The sequence below is a fragment of the Macaca mulatta genome, chromosome 10 (assembly GCF_049350105.2).
Source record: "Macaca mulatta isolate MMU2019108-1 chromosome 10, T2T-MMU8v2.0, whole genome shotgun sequence".
Lineage (NCBI taxonomy): Eukaryota > Metazoa > Chordata > Mammalia > Primates > Cercopithecidae > Macaca > Macaca mulatta.
In genome coordinates, this window is record NC_133415.1 from 16,496,556 (window position 1) to 16,511,259 (window position 14,704).

The 14,704-nt window shown below is 47.5% G+C and overlaps 1 long non-coding RNA gene across 1 annotated transcript in view; it reads left to right on the top strand.

The window, feature by feature from the left end:
* The window catches only part of LOC144331763 (uncharacterized), a 57,514-nt gene that overhangs the window by 23,645 nt on the left and 19,165 nt on the right, over nucleotides 1-14,704 (top strand). The window lies entirely within an intron of this gene.

Here is a 14,704-nt window from a genome sequence, read left to right on the forward strand (position 1 = left end):
CCAAGAGCCCTTCTGGAGGGAACCCCATTCGATAACTTTCTCTTTCAACTCATTGGTTCCCCTCCTTGCTTAGGTGAAAGCAAGGCTGAAAAATGTGGTTTTTCACCTGTGAACATTGCTGCTCTAAATAAATTGGGGTACTATTGATTAAAAGCAGACACATGAATATTGGATGCACAGCCAGCAGCCTGTACTGCTGCTCGTAGTTGGGAATTATAATGAGCAAGTCCTCCAGAAACCTGGAGAAAGGAGGTTTGGTAATCCTTTCAGTGACAAAGTAATAATGAACACATAATACACTGAAGCAGAGATGGCTAAAGGCAACTTAGTGAGCCACAAAGCCTGTCACCTCTCAAGAATATGTCAATATGAAAGGGATTGTCAGCTGGGACATAGAGATCCTGGGGCACAGAGAAAGCCCACAAAGGAGCATTGGTAGGCAGTGCTTCTTCCCTACCCCTGGGGTCAGGGACTACAGCCAAGGGGAGAACGTTAGCAAGTAGACGTTAGTTATTTTGATTCCACTGGGGATGTGCGTGTAACCACTTGTATATGAATTCAAGTCTGCTTCGCCATTTTGGAGTACAAATGGCTGTAAAAGGAAACAGCTCAAACCCTCAGCTCACTCATGTGAGCGTGCTGACACTCAAACAATATAGAACACAGCAGGCAACAGTGTTATGAAGGAATAAAAAAGCAGAGTAAGGAGATGAGAATGGGAGGAGAAGGTGCCAGATGGGGAATGGCAGTATCAGGGAAGCAGCCCAGAAAGAACTCAAAGATAGAAACCAAGATGCCTAATCCTTGCCCCAGCTCTGCTGTTGACTTGCTTGTGTGTGGGTAGACCATTGGGTTTCAGTTTCCACCGTGGTGGAATGGGTCAATGGACCCGGTGACCAGAAGGGTGCAGTGATTGATAATAGCATGGACAGTCGAATGCGTGTTTCCTGCGTTTGAATTCCAGCTCAACAGTTACTGGCAATAACTGAGCAAGAAACAAATCTCTCTGAGCCTTGTCTGTAAAATGCGGATGAGAGCAGTTACCACGCAGGTGTGTTTTGAGGTAGCTTAAACGAGGCCATGCAAATAAAGTGCCTGCACGAAGTTGGTGCACAATTAATAGCAGTTTCTTCCTCTGCAAACTCCGACTTCACCCAGGAAAAGCTGTCCTTTCGGGACAATCTGCTTCCAGCTGTCATCGCCGCTGACTCCGGGCTCCCTTTTGCAGCCCATCTCCCTGGTGACAGTTGCTCTGATTATCTGAAAAGTTCAGCGCTACTACCCTTTTCATGGAGGGCCGGATGTGCTGCTGTCTGGAGTCCTTTAAACCCATGATTTATTAGATTGTTGTCCCTGATGATTTCTCAAATGAACCCGTAAATTAGAAATGTTAGTAAAGCATCCCTGGGGTCTTCAACTGATAACTTGCGTTATGGGGTCCGTTTATGAACCAATTATGGTCAATTGACACTTCCATCTGCATCCACATCCATCAGGATGCAAATGGCTCTTGGACTCGTGCTCTGAGGGTTGAAAGGCAATGGCAGCTGGATTATGTGGTTCCAATGATGTGGGTCTTCCCTTCTTTTGCACCTGCAGGCTCCCTCTATTGTCAGATCTATGACTGAAATACACTTGACATTCCTTTACTCCCCATCTGCACTTCAGAGCTTTCGCTTGGTGGATGATGCATGCATGGATTTATTCATTCACTTACTCATTCCTTCCTTCTTGCCCTCTTTCCTTCCCTCCTTTGTTGAAGGTTTACTGAGGTACCTCTTACCTTTTTGGGTGAGTCTATAATTGTATAAATAATAAAGATGAAGGTCGTGATGAGTTTTAAATATCATATCTGTTTTTCAATATTAATACATGTCAGAAACTCCCTTTTCCAGAGGAGGAAACTGGGGCATACAAGCAATAATATAACTTGTTCAAGATCAGAGAGGTTCAGTGACTTGCCCAAAGGCACACAGTGAATAAGTAGGGAAGCCAGGGAACTTTGGGCAAATTATTTTAACACTGTGTGCTTCAGTCTCTTCTTCTGTAAAATGGGTCTATTGATGGAACCTGTGTCGCAGGGCTGCTGTGAGGCTTGAACATAAAGGGCATAGAACAGTGGCTGGTCTGCAGAAAGCCCTCAGGATGCCGTAGCAGCTGCTATCAGCGCTATACCTAAAATTGACCGTTTAAGTTAAAATCTCCCAAAAGCCTAATGAGGAAAAGGAGGTCCAGAGAGGTGAGTAACTTGCCCAAGGCCACACAGTTAAGAAACAGTGAAGGTGGAATTTGAACCCAGGTCTGTCCTGCTCTAGAGCCTATACACTTAAAAACCACTTTATCTTCCAGTGCTCATTGAAAAAATCAAAGCTAAAAGTGACTATTAGAAACTGCCTTGGGGTTTTCGATGGAAGGTTAAGTTCCTTCCCTTGGGGCATCAGGGAAGACTTCCTGGAGGAAGGGGCACTTGTGCAGTCTCTGAGATGACAGGATGGAGAATGTGCTGTGGAGATGGGGATGGCAACCTAGGGGGAAGGCCTCACCTGGAGAAGAGCTGCCGTGAATTTGCTGGCATTGGAGGGAGGCTGAATGTTCTTGCCAAGGACTCTGGACTCTGGGCCTGGCCACTGGGAGGGCCAAACCTGGCCCATCCTCTTGTGCTGCTCTCAACTCACCTATGTCCAGCTTTTCATGACCTAATAGAGGTGGGGATAAAACAATGTCTCCGTCTCGGCTGTCAAGAGCTTAAGATGAGATGAGGCCACTGAACATCACACGTGCGCAGTGGATGGCGACCTAGTGACTTGCATGATAGACCTCATTGTGGTTGAAAACAGAACCCTGCCTTTGGAGCAGCTCTTTGTCTGATGAAGGGAAAGAGGAACAGGGAAGGGGAGCACAGGTGGAGCTCTGAGGGACATTGGCTGAGGAGCTGAGTGGCTGCGTCTATCATTGCCACAGAGGGGTGGTCAGCTAGTGTGGGTTCACCAGCAGAGGGACAGACCAGAGAACAGGGAGCATGACAGAGCTTCAGAGGGCAGTGCAACCCATCTCTCACTCTGGAAGGGTCTGCTGGTGCTGCTAGAACTTTCTGGAAATGGCGGTATTTACACAGTGGATTTTTTTAGTAGGAAAGGCCTGGAGGGCCCATTTAACCCAGATGGGGAATTGCAGCCCTGGAGGAGAGGCCATTTCCCAAAGCCCACAAGGTCAGTTGGTGGAAAAGCCAAGAACTGTGGCAACTGGGTCTCTTGATTCCTGATTTTGTAGCATAGAACATTCCAGAGCTGGGGGACCCCTTGAGGAGGTTGACGGCAGTGTCACCCAGTGGCTAAGGCTCCAGGCTGCCAAGGTCAGACCATCTCAGCTTCACCTCTTCATTCTGCTGCTTGCTGGCCGTGTGAGCTTTGTCTGGTTACTTCTTGGGACTCAATTTCCCTCATGTCTTCAGTGCGACTAACAATGCCCACATCACAGGCCTGCTGTGAGCATTAAATGAGATCATATGAGGCCAGCACAGTGGATGCTGTGGCCGTTTCCATGCGCCCTTGCCTTGGGTTGGGGCAACTGACTAGGCTCCAGGCCTGGCTCCAGATTGACCTAAACCAGGAACCTACCAGTGATCCCTGCCTACTTTTCCTCACACCCCATACCCACTCCATCAGCAAATCCTGCTGGTTAGAACTTTCAGATATATCCTGAATCCCACAACTTCCCGCACCACCTTGGCGGCCCCTGGAGTGAGCCAGGTGCGTTCCTCCTGGACAACTGCACATAGCCTCCCTGCCTTCTTCTTTCTCTTCAGTCTGTGCTGCATCCAGCTGCTGTATCTGTCTCCATATCTGTCCATTCCTGGTCAAAAGCCTTCCCTGGCCCCACATAAAGTCAGATGGCCCATGAGACTCTGTAAAATCTGATCTTCATGGGCTCTCTGTCTTCCAGTTACACAGACCTCCTGGCTCTTCCTCAGAACACATCAGACACACTTGCATCTTTGCACTTGCTGTTCCCTCTGCCAGGAATGCTTTTCCCTACATAGCCTCATGGCTCATTCTTTCATTCCTTCCAGTCTGCCCAGACACCATCTTCTCAACCAGGCCCACCTTGCTCACTCCTGCTCTGGCATTCCTGATCCTCCTTTTCTTTTTTTTTTTTTTTGAGATGGAGTCTCATTTTGTTGCCCAGGCTGGAGTGCGCTGGTGCGATCTCAGCTCACTGCACACTCTGCCTCCCAGGTTCAAGCAATTCTCCTGCCTCAGCCTCCCGAGTAGCTGGGATTACAGGCATGTGCCACCATGCCCAGCGAATTTGTGTATTTTTAGCGGAGATGGGTTTTTACCATGTTGGCCAGGCTGGTCTCGAACTCCTGACCCCAGGTGACTCTCCCACCTTGGCCTCCCAGAGTGCGGGGATTACGGGAGTAAGCCAAGGCGCATGGCCTCCTTTTCGTTTTTTTATAACACTAGTCCCCTTCCAACATGCTATTTAATTTACTTACTGAATATGTTCATGGTTTAGGTCTTATCCCCCTGTCCCTTCCATCAAGCTGAATTAGGGGCCATGAGAATCAGGATTTTTAATCTCTTTGTTCACAGCTGTATTCCAAGCATCTAGCATGGTATTTGGCACAACAGATATTTATTGATCAAAAGAAGGAAAGAAAGGCTCTTGATTCAATTTTTCCTGGCCTGGGTCACCTCTCTGGCCATACAAGTATGAATGTATTTCTTTCATAAGCTTCCAGTTACCCATTGGAATATCAGTTCCATCTCTGTATAATGCAACCCTTATGAGTCCCTCATCCTCTTGGCTACTACCAACCTGTCACTGAAATATACAGCTAAATATAATGAAAGTAAGTTAATTGCATCTTGTGTTTAACACTGTTTTATTAGGATTTAAATTGTGCACTAATTTTTAGAGTGAACACAGAATGAATCACTCTCTTTTTGGTAGAATTTTTCTGACAAGATGGCATAACGGTGTGTTAGGACAACCTTCACTTATTATTATATTTTCATAAGACAGCTATAAAGAGGGTCATTTTTTTTTTCTTGCAAAAATGCTTGAGGGTTTCGTAAGTTTTCCTAAGGGTTTTTCGTAGTACTTTGATATTGAAATTATTCTCTTTTGGGGTACTTATTCATTATCCTCATTGATTTTTCTCTTTGTTAATTATTAACAGGCCTAACCCTTCTACATAGCTACTAATAACTAGCAGTTTTTGAGAGCTCACCCTGTGCCAGGCTTTTCATACGTGTTCATGGATTTATTTTTACTGCGACTCAACGTGATAGGTCATATTGTGGTGCACATGTTTTTTGTTTTGGTTTGTTTTTTTTTTCTTTTTGAGATGAAGTCTCACTCTATCACCCAGGTTGGAGTGCAGTGGCGTGATCTCAGCTCACTGTAACCTCCGTCTCCCAGGTTCAAGCAATCCTCCTGCCTCAGCCTCCTGAGTAGCTGGGATTACAGCCATGTACCACCACACTAGGCTAATTTTTCTATTTTTAGTAGAGACAGGGTTTCTCCATGTTGGCCAGGCTGGTCGTGAACACCTGACCTCAGGTGATCGCCTGTCTCGGCCTCCCAAAGTGCTGGGATTACAGGCGTGAGTCACCGCACCTGGCCTGTGGTGCACATGGTCTAAGGAAATTGAGGCATAGAGAAGTTAAGTACGTTGTTCATAGATGTGCAGCTAGTAAGTGGGGAGCAGGGACTTGGAACCACACCGTCTGCTGCTTAACCACTCATTTGTCAGAGACTTTGTGTATGTCGTGAGCCATACGCTAATATCACTTTCACTGACCTCATGTGAGATTTGCATTTACAAATGACATTAATCTGCATTTCTTGTGTACACCATTATGGGATGTTAAAGTCCCACAGTCTGTAAGACTGACTGATGATTGACCCAAGGGTGTGATGAGCCATGATAGAGATGCATAAGTGTTAAATAGGGTGGGACATTTGAGCAAGCTGGCCACTTCATTATTAAGTTTGGCCATGAAAGGAATTGATGTTTGGCCGTGGAAGGAATTTACTAGGGATGCCTAGAACATGAGAACTGCTCTAGGCAGCCCTAGTAAATTCACAGCTCTGCGTTTAAAGTGAAAGCCTGGGCCTCACCCCAGGCTGTATCCTGTATTCATTCTTTGCCATCATGAAAAGCCAATCACGACAGTTTGATGGGGCAGGGCCAGGGCTGGGGACCAAGAGTGTAGGTGGAGGCGTCAAATTAACATTTGTCGAGTACAAACTCTGTGCTAGGCCTTCTGGGAGATTTAATTAGTCTTTACTGTAAGCCAAGGAGAAAGGTATTGTCATACCCATTTTACAGATGAAGAAACTGAGGTATGGGGGGGTGAAGTCACTTGGCCTAGGTGCTCAGATCTAGGTTCAAATTTGGGTTGGTGGGTCTCCAAAACCTAGGCATTTTGCACTGTCCTGCACTACTTCCTTAAGAATTCAGATTCCGGGCGCGGTGACTCATGCCTGTAATTCCAGCACTTTGGGAGGCGGAGGCGGGCAGATCATGAGGTCAGGAGATGGAGACCATCCTGGCTAAGACGGTGAAACCCCATCTCTACTACTACTACTACTAATAAAAAAAATTAGCCGGGAGTGGCAGTGTGCACCTGTAGTCCCAGTCACCCGGGAGGCTGAGGCAGGAGAATGGCATGAACCCGGGAGGCGAAGCTTGCAGTGAGCCGAGATCGCGCCACTGCACTCCAGCCTGGGCGACAGAGCGAGACTCCGTCTCAAAAACAAACAAACAAACAAACAAACAACAGAATGTAGAAAGATTAGCTGAAGGGGGACCATGGAGAAGGATGGCAGAGTTTGGTTGGGAGGTGGCCAGAGTGGTGGTGGAGGCAGGAAGTGAGATCACCCTGGACACAGTCTACCAGCATCTGTTCCCATTGGCTGCTGCCTGGGTTCTCCAATTCCTTACAGTTGGAAACAGGCTTGTTTTCTAGGAGTGAAAAGGAACGATGGCTATCTGATGATTTGATCACTGCTACTTACGAAAACTCCAGGATATGTCATTCCCCAATTTAGGAGCTGCAGCAGAGTAGCTTCTTCACCATCTCAGAAATGTCAGGTTGACCAGATGGAGAGGAGCCAGATTGAGGCAGAGAACACAGTGAGTTTTCCAGCAGAGCCCTGCAGAATGTAGAGGGAGTGTGTCTCTTGATTCATGTACCAATTACACACAGTGTATTACATTACAAAGCTAATAGGAAATAAACCAGAGCAGCATCTGTCCGCGCCGCGGCCCACGCACGCCTCTGGATTGCTCAACCCTGGCTGGCCACCTCCTGGCCTGGCCCCTGGAAGTTGAGTAAGTGGATTATGTTTTTGGCTTATCCAGGAATCATTTTCAAGGGTGTCATGCGCATTGAACAGCCAGTCTGTGTTGGTCAGGAGACCCCTTTTCTTTCCCTATGGCTTCCCTAGATGGTTTGGGGTTCAGGTTCATGTGTAGGGTCTTGGCTAAAGAAATAGAAAATGGGCCAGGTGCAGTGACTCACACCTGTAATCCCAGGATTTTGGGAGGCCGAGGCAGGCAGATCACTTGAGGTCAGGAGTTGGAGATCAGCCTGATGAACATGGTGAAACCTTGTCTCTACTAAAGATACAAAAATTAGCGGGGAATGGTGGCATACGCCTGTAATCCCAGCTACTGGGGAGACTGAGGAGAATTGCTTGAGCTTGGGAGGCAGAGGTCTCAGTGAGCCAAGATTGTGCCATTGCACTCTAGCCTGGGTAACAGAGCTAGACTCCATCTCAAAAACAACAACAACCAAAAAAACCCCATGAATATGGACCCCCTGCATCATTCCCTCTTGTGCTTCCAGAACTGCTGCTGGCTACAGTGCAGAGCCTGTGACTAGTCAGAAAAAGGCTCCCCTCAGAGCAGATGTAGCCCTGAGGGTGCAGCGCTTGATAAACAGAGTGAGAGAGGGTTTAGCTGGCTCATTCAGCTGGTGCTCCGGTGCAGAGCACAACCTGCCTGATCGTGGACAATCTGGGGGAGATGAGAGGGGGCAGAGCAGGGTGTGGGGAGGAGAGGGAATAAACCTGGAGGAAGAGGTGCAGCCAGACTCAGAGACTGAGAAATGGGCCTGTGCCTCTGCCTCTGCCTTGGCTCCATTCCCATCCCCCAGTTCCCCTACTATGCCTTTTTCCTACTTGTCTGAACATCTCCTTCCAATCTCCCCACTCTGTGCAAGATGACTCCGTTAGGACTTCGGGAGACAGTCTTGGGGTTCAAATGGACTCTGGAGGAAATGAAAATGATTAATAGCATAAGAAAATATGCTCAACCTCATCAGTAACCCAGGAAATGGGAATTTAAGTGACAACAGGATGCCTGGGAATTTTATACGAGAGAGGGATGTGGTCAGAATGCTTTCTGAGGCAGTTACCTTTGCTCATTTTGAATTTTTTATTTGGCATATAACTCCCTGGGTATGTCTCAAGATGTGATTCAAATTTTATATTTTAAAAAAATTCTGCAAAACCATAATACTGAAAATGGGCCTTGTGATCACTGGTAGATGGTCCCCAAACCCCTGCTGTTCTGGAACTGGAAGGCAGAGTTAAAGAAGAGCCATCCCATGGTCTGGGGTTAGAATAAACAGAGGAATGAGTGTGATTTAGGGTGGTAGAACTCTGCAGGCCAGCACACCTGGGCTGAATCCAGGTGTGACACTCCCTGCCACATGACCTTGGCTAGGACAAGGTGGACACCAAGTTCTGCCACAGGATGATATCCCTGAGCCCCTGGGAGGGGCATGAGGGGAAGAGTGCTTGAATTCCAGCTCCATCCTTTATTTGCTGAGTGATCTTGTGATACGGTTTGGCTGTGTCCCCACCCAAATCTCATCTTGAATTGGAACTCACACAATTCCCATGTGTCATGGGAGGAACCCAGTGGGAGGTGATTGAATCATGGGAGTGCATCTTTCCTGTGTTGTTCTCTTGATAGTGAATGAGTCTCATGAGATCTGATGGTTTAAAAATGGGGGTTTCCCTGCACAAGCTCTCTTTTTGCCTGCTGCCATCCATGTAAGACGTGACTTGCTCCTCCTTGCCTTTCGCCATGATTGTGAGGCCTCCCTGGCCATGTGGAACTGTATGTCCAATTAAACCTCTTTCTTTTGTAAATTGCCCAGTTTCAGGTATGTCTTTATCAACAGCATGGAAACAGACTAATACGTCTTGTTTCATTTACCCTGAACTTCTGAACCTCAGTTTCCTGGCCTGTGAAGTGGGGCTGCGTGCACTTCCTCAACAGGGTCAGCACACGAGATTAAATGAGATAATGTATAAAGGAGTCTCAGTATAGTGACTGGAACATCATAGGTATTCAAAACGTGCCTTTAGATATGATGGAGGTTGACTGGGAGGAGGGGGTAAGGCATCCCAGGGAGTGGGTACTGCTTGCGTTGGGAAAAGCATCGAGCAGCTTGCCTTGTTGGGGGAATTGTAAGTTGCTCATGGAGCCTGCCGTGTACAAAAGGGTGTGGTGAGAGATGGAACTGAAGAGGTGACAGGCAGTTAATCATGGAGGGTGTTGAATATGCTGTGGAACTGTCTGTTTCCTCTGATCTGGAGGTGTGCCAGGCATTACCTGATTGTGTTTTGGCCCCAATTCATCCTCCTTTGCCCTGCTGTGTGACAGTGGAGTGGGACCCTGTGAACTGTTCTCCTTTGCCAGCTAGCACAATGCTAGGCCTTGGCAGTAGGGGGCGCTGGAGGAAAAGGCTTCTTTTCGTGGTTCCTGTGCTTTCCTGTCTTCTGGCTCCTAGGGCATGGCTGTGAGCAAGTGGCTTCCACACCGGCAGAGCCCTTCCCTGCTGGTGATATGTAGGAGACTTATAAATGAACAGCCTCTGGTGAGAAGCCAACCAGTGGGTGGTTTCCTGTCTGTTATGATCTGAATGTGTCCTCTCAAACGTATAAGTTGAAACGTAATCACCAAGGTGTATAGGATTAAGAGGTGGGGCTTTTAGGAGGTGATTAGGAATGAGAGCTCTGCCTTTATGGATGAGATTGGTGACATCATGGAAGGACTGGAGAGAGCTAGCTAGGCCCTCCTGCCCTTCCATCTCTTCTACCATGTGAGGACATAGCATTCATCCTTTTTGGAGAATGTGGTATTTAAAGCAACATCTTAGAAGCAGAGACTGAGCCCTCACCAGATACTGAAACTGCTGATGTCTTGATCTTGGCCTTCCAAGCCTTCAGGGCTGTGAGAAATACATTTCTATTATTTATAAATTACCCAGTCTGTGGTATTTTGTTACAGCAGCAGGAATGGACTAAGATACTGCCCATTAGCCCTGGCCTGTGGCACCTTAAAAAACACTACCAAGTCCCCAGCTGTCCTTGGTCACACCCTCCTAGGGCTGCTGAAACAGATGGCTACCAACAAAGTGACTTAAAACAACAAAAATTAATTCTCTCTAAAACAACAAACATTAATTTCCCAAGGCTGAAAGTCCAAAATCAAGGTGTTGCCGGGGCCATGCTCTTTATGGAGGCTGATTTTAGTCCATTTTGTGCTGTTATAACTGGATACCACAGACTTGGTTATTTTTTGAAGAACAGAAATGTATTTCTCACAGTTGTGGAGGCTGGGAAATCCAAGATCAAGGTACTGGTGTCTGGTGAAGACCTTCTTGTTGCATCCTCACGTGGTGGAAGGTAGAAGGGGCAATAGAGGATAAACCCTGAGTCTTCACATGGCAGGAGAGAGAGAGAGAGACAGAGAGAAATTCCCTCCTGAAAGCCCTTTTTATAGAAGCATGAATCCATGAGGCTTCTGCCCTCATGATCTAAACAGCATCCATTAGTTCCCACCTCCCAATGCAGTTGCATTGGGGATTAAGTTTCCACCTGAGTTTTAGAGGAGATAAAAACATTCAAACCATAGCAAGACTATAGGTGGGGATCTACTCTGTGCCTTTCTCTTATCTCCTGGTGTTCCCAGCAATCCTTGACATTCATACGCTTGCAGCTGCATCACTCCAATCTCTGCCTCTGTTGTTATATGGCCTTTCCTCTGTGTGTTTGCCTCTGTGTCTCTTCTCCTCTTCTAAGGACACCAGTCATATTGGATTAAGGCTCATCCTAATGACCTCATTTTAACTTGGTTGCATCTGCAAGAATCCTATTTCCAAATAAGGTCACACTCACGGGTTCTGGAGGTTAGAACTTCAACGCTCTTTTTTTTTGGAGGATGTGACTGAACTCATCACTGTAAGTAAAGCCCTTAGCTTGGTGCCAGAGCCTTGTAAGTACTCGATAAATATTAGCTATTATTAATACTTCTGAGGCTCAAAGGAGAGACAAAGTAAATAAAGTCCCTTTGCAAATCATAAACAGTGGGCGGTGCTATTGGTATTTTCTTTGTTTGTACTAATAAGAGGTGCCTTCTGACAGATGGGAGACGCAGACATCCTCAAGGAAAGAGCTAGCATGGCGATAATGCGTAACTTCACATGCGAGTGGTAGACACAGAAGGCAGGGAGAAAGGACAAACCATGCCAGGGCAGGAATCTCCCATCCACGATTGATGACCAGCTGTGGGACAAGCTGTAGACATTCCTGGAGCAGGGCTCAGGGTGTGGGTGCTCAGCCAGGGCCAACCCAGGGCAAAGCTGGAAAGAAAATAGCCCCGTCTTTGGTCTCCCAGTTAAGACCATCTGACTACCCCTGTATGCTCTCTCAGCTCCTGCTGTTCCCAGCAGTCCTTGATGTTGGTTGGCTTGTAGCTACATCACTCCCATCTCTGCCTTTCTCATCACATGGCCTTCTCTCTGTGTGTCTGTCTCTGTGTCTCTTCTCCTCTTCTTATTGGGACACTAGCCATATTGGATTGGGGCCCATCCTAAAGACGTCATGTTAACTTGCATCTGCAGGAATCCTATTTCCAAATAAGGTCACAAGGTCCTGTGGACTCTACTTCCAAAATATGTTCCAGTCCCAGTTCCCTCCATGGCTTTTGTCCAAACCATCACCATCTTCCACCTGGACAGTCATGACAGCATCCTCTCTGGACTCCCTCTTCTCCCTTTGGCCCCTGCCTTCCACCTTCCTACCATCCTTTCCTCTTGTTCCCCAAGCTCAACCTCCCTGGCTTCTTTTTGTGTCTCTAACACATCAGGCTTGATCCTGCCTCCGGACCATTGCACTGGGCCTGTTCCCTCTCTGCTGAAAGTCCTTTTTCAGGTCGTGGCCTGGCTTCCTTCCCTCTCATCATTCATGCCAATTTCTGTTCAAATGTCTTCCCTGACTACCCTGTTTAAAGGAGCTCCTTGCCCCAATCCCTCTCTCACTGCATTCATGTCTTACCTTCTCAATACCTTTCTTGGAAATTATCTCGTACTTTATGTATTTCCTTGTGTGTCTGTTTCTGCCACTAGAACATAACAAGTTCTAAGAGATCAGGAATTATGATTATCTTGTTCAGTGCTGCATCTTTATGCCAAGAACAGAGTGTGGAATACAGTAGGAGCTTAGTAACATTTGTTGCGTGAATGGAAATCACCTCTGAGACCAATACAACCTGGAGTGTGCAGGAAAAGAAATCAGGAAATTCAGCACCAGGTCCTGCCCACCACTCGTCCGTTGGTCCTTGGTTTTGGTAAATAAGCCTCTGCCTTGTTCCTGGAACCCAGTCCCTGCTTTCTCAGTTTGTTTATTCAACAATTGTTGAGTACCTACAAGGTGCCATGTACCGTAACAGGTGTTGGAGAGGCAGATTTTAAAAGCACGGTAGATGGAAGCACAGAGAAGACATCTACCTAGACCTGCAGTGGGAGGACAGCTGGGAAGACTTCCTGGAGGAGAGGGCACCCCAGCTTGCACCTGAAAGTCAGACAGACAGGGTGTGGCAACCAGGCAGCAGTACAGGGCAACAGATAAGGCTGAGTCATATTCATAGTTGTCACCTTCTCAACATCGCCAAGTCTTGTGCAAAGCACCTGGAAAGGATGATCTCATCTGTCCACGTGGCAACCCTAGAGGCAGGTCCTTTTACTGTCCATACGTGGCAGAGGAAGGCACTGATTTAGAGAGAGGTGTGGGCTTGCCTAAGGGGACACAGCTAGTATGTGCAGGTCCTCAGGCTCCACGTGGACTTCTGTGCTCTCTGGCTGGTACCCTTGCCTCTTGTCATGCTGCACACTAGGAAATGGCCTGAGATCCTGAGTCCTTTCTCTGCACTCGTACAGGGCCCTGCCCTCCTTCCACGAGGGCTGCCTGAGTCAGGGATTGTCAAGGTCATCCTGGTGGTGAGAGCCTGGCTCCTGGGCCTCTTTGGTGTTCGATTGTCCAAATCTTGGCTTTCCCCACATTCTTGGCTGTTCTGCCCTGGACCTTGTGCCCAGCAGACCCTCCTTGTGATTCGCTTAGGATGCTTTTGGCTGCAAGTCAGGGAAACCCCAATCCAACCTGCCTCCCACGAGGAATGTAATTATCTCTGGAGACAGGTGTGGGGTCCTGCATCTACCCTGCCTCCAGCAGCCACCTGCTGCATCCTGGGACCTGTCTATCTTCATCCTCATTAGACAGAGACAGGAGCTGCCGAGGCTGCCCACTGAGGCCCTCGGGCCCAAGGAACCATCTCTCTGTTGCCTCAACACAGTCTCCAGAGTGACTGAGGACCATGGAGATTCAGAGCCCCAGGAAACACTGCCCACCTGGGCTTTCACAGCGAGAGACCACCAGGATGAACCCCCCCACCCCACAGCTGCCGCCAGGAACCACAGCCCTGGGTCAGGACAGTGAATTTAGATAAGATGCTCTGGAAGAAACACCTGCCCAGTAACAACACCTCTACCATTGAACTGACTCCAATGCTGGCTTTGAGTCTCCAAAACCAGTAAACTCTGTTTCCCAGCAGCTTATGTGAATGTCTCCTTTTGCCAATAAAAGTTTCCCTTCAGATGCATATGGGCTGATCATAGCTGTGTTGTGTGTAGTGGGCGGTGGCAGGGGGGCGGTTAGAATTCTCTTTTCTAATTCCCTAATAATTGCAACATATCTAGAGATATTTTTTCTCTGACTTGTTTTTGGTTGACAATACCCCATCTCAATAGTGCCTTCCCATCATTCTCTTCTTCTCTTTCTTCTTCTCCTCCTTTCCTCCCCTCTTCATTCTTTTCTCTTCCTACCCCCTCTCCTTCTCCAGTTTCTTCCCCAACTCTTCCTGCTCCATCCTCCTCTCTGTCCTCTTCATCCTTCTCCTCCTCCCCCTCCTCCCCTTCCTCTTTCTCCCACTCTGCTTATTTTACTTTGACACACTCATCGCCCACTCATCACCCACTGATACAACCCTTATTTGTTTATTATCTTCCTAAATCATTGGCCTTGCATCTCCTCGAGGACAGAACTTTTATCTGTTTTGTTCTTTGTTATCTGGCAGCCAGATGACAATGGTTCTAATTTCAAATACATTTCTTATTCATGTCATTTCCCCTCCACATTTGAACACCTCTGAAATTGGGATATTTGTTAAAATCGCCACTGGCCTGGCAGCGGTCATAAGGTAGTTGTCACAGCATGTGCATTAAAATCAGAACTTCCAGAACAGGTACTAGCAGCTGGAAAGAAAATCCCAAGACAATAGCAAAGCATTCTTTTAAGGAATGCTGCATTACACCGAGGCACTGAGGACAGCATTGTGTGT